We start from the raw sequence: 2,878 nt of genomic DNA, 5'->3' as shown, positions 1-2,878 counted from the left end.
GGCCTTGCCCTTTTCTATACCACTTCTGGCATCCATGCCAGCAGCCATGTGTGCATTGTGATCCATTCCACCATGGCCAGCACCAGGACGATCACTGCCATGATCCCCATCAGCAGACCTACCCTGTTCTCCACCACAGCTTGCAACCCTACAGCGTGATGCGTGATCCAATTCGTGATCTTGCTTAAGGCGCATATTCCTCCTACCAATCTTGCCATCTACATCGCCATTCCCCACAGCTCCATCATCACTTGCCTCGTCTTCCTCACGGTCTCCATTGGCGCACTCAGAAACCCTAGCAGAGCGCACCTCCATCCCTCTAATCTTCTCAGTATTTTCTATTTAAGAACATCATATATATATATATAAATATATATATATATATATATATATATATATAAATATATATATATATATATATATATATATATATATATATATATATTAGTCTTTGATACCACTAAGCTCTTCAAATTAATTTACAAAATAAAAACTAATCAAATTTAATTAAACACAATAGAGACTTTTCACTTACTACTAGGTTATTCAAATTAATTTACAAAATAAAGATTAATCAAATTTTATTAAACCAAATAGAGACTTACATTTCACCCAGGTTGTAACTTGCAAATAACTTCCACTCCTCAAGGAATTACCACTAAGTTATTCAAATTAATTTACAAAATGAAGACTAATCAAATTTTATTAAACAAAATAGAGACTTACAATTCACACAAGTAGAAACTTGCAAATAACTTCCACTCCTCAAGGAACTATATTGGTACGTTATTCCAATAGCAATCATTATTACACTCATAAAGATAATCACAAGCTGGCACACATAATACTCTCAAACATTCAAACACACAAACTATTACAGACCCATAACAGACTTAGAGAAAGACCGATTTCCATAAAGGAGTTAAACCCTCCAAAAACCCCTTCTTGAAATGAGAGCTCCTCTTCCTTTTTATAACTGATAAGAAGGACTAGAAAACGTTTTGAGTCCAAAAGGCAAATGCCTTCACATGAGCTTCATTTGAGCTTCACATGGGTGACAAGACAAAAAGTTGCTACAATGAAGATTCTTCTTTTTTTGCTACAGTAAATCTTGTCGAGCAATAATTGGACTGATGGCGTAAGTGCTTTCATCAATTGATGGGCCTTGTGTCCTGGATTAGGTTGGAGTCAGGCCGGCCCGAAATTGATTTACCTACCCTTTAGGAGGGGTCAGGATGCCATAACAATCATCCTCATTTTCCTGTGTATAGTCTTCATTTTCTTTTGAAGAGGTAGTTGACATATTATCTGGCTCTTCTTCATCATTTAGAGCTATTAACAGCTACATTTTTAGCTTTGTTTTTTATAATTCCGGATTTTGCTTTTTAAGCAATTTAAAATAGTCTGTAATTTTATTAGGATTTATTTCATCAATTTGGACTGATTTTAGCCTGATAATATCAATATTTTTTGTGATACATGAGACTCCTCAAACGAATCCCACCATTTTATCATTATTTTTCTTTGAAGATAAGGGATATAATCCCATTCATCAATGTTTTGAGATACCGAATATTCCCATCTTAAAATCCAAGTGACCTCATATAAGGCCACAAAGCTGATGAAATTGTCTATTAATTTTATACCTTTATTAGAGGTGCGGAATAATTCAAAAGACTCTCTAGGAGTTGGGGGATAAAAGTCAGGAGATCGACCCCAATATATCATCCATCTCTTGAACCATTGAGGGAATTCACTAGTTTTAGTGACCATTCGGAATTGCAGGAACCAGCTATGGGTTCTCATTTCATTTTGGAATAACATGACTATATCCCATGCTTTTATATAGTCATAATAGTTGTAGGCCCTCATATTTAAGGGTCCTACTAAGTATTTATTTTTTAGAGGGACGAAGCCCCAATCCTCATAGGATATTATCTTTAGGATTTGAAATTTTGAGTATCCAATAATTTTATTATTTCTATAGTTTTGTAAAATTTTTACTGACTTAGTTTCAATCAGCATTTTCTCATAATAAGTTCAGGTCTTTAACCCTAATTCGGGATGCAAATTATCTTTTAGATAATATTATGCAATATCATATGGCTCGTTTAGAGCATGTTTGGCTTCTATTACCAAGATAGGGAGAACTACCTTTCAATATAAGGAATTGTCTTTTTTATTCCAAAGCTATTATTTTTATTATACTGCTCCTCTGTTTTAGGAGGAGTATTCCTATTGCTACTTGGGCTTTGATTCACTATTCTTCTTTTGGTGTCCTTGTAAAAACGCACGAATCAAAAAGTCTGGAACGGAATTTGTTTTCCCTTTTATATATTCAATTTTAAAATCGAATGCAAATAGAATGGCTGCCATCTAGCAAATATCTGTTTAGAGGTAATATTTTTGACAGCTTTTTCGATAATATCTTTAGCATATTTACAATCTACTCTTATAAGAAATTCTTGGTTTAATATGTCACTTTCAAATTTTGTAACACATTTAACAATTGACAAAATTTCTCTTTTAATTGTTGAAATTCTTTCTTGACTTGGATTCCATATCTCAGAAGTAAACCTTACCAAATTTTCCCTTTCATTAGGGTGAAATCTTTGTTTTAAGATTCATCCATATCCTAAATCAGAAGCATCTATTTCTATTATTCTAAAGGCTTTTGGCTGAGCAAAAGCCTGGCAAGGCAGCTGTTTGGTCTTGAGTTTAATCTTCTTTAGTGCCTGTGTATGCTCATCCCCCCAATCTGGTGGATTCTTGCGAAGGCATTGAAATAATGGTTGGCAGACAATTGCTACTCTTATAAAAGTCCGAGATATAATTAAGGCTGCCACGAAATCTTTGAAGTTGAGATTTGTCAAGAATA

The sequence above is a fragment of the Amborella trichopoda genome, chromosome 3 (genome assembly GCF_054954075.1).
Source record: "Amborella trichopoda isolate Santa Cruz 75 chromosome 3, AtrichopodaSantaCruz75HAP2 v2.0, whole genome shotgun sequence".
NCBI lineage: Eukaryota > Viridiplantae > Streptophyta > Magnoliopsida > Amborellales > Amborellaceae > Amborella > Amborella trichopoda.
Note: the sequence above shows the minus strand (reverse complement) of the source record.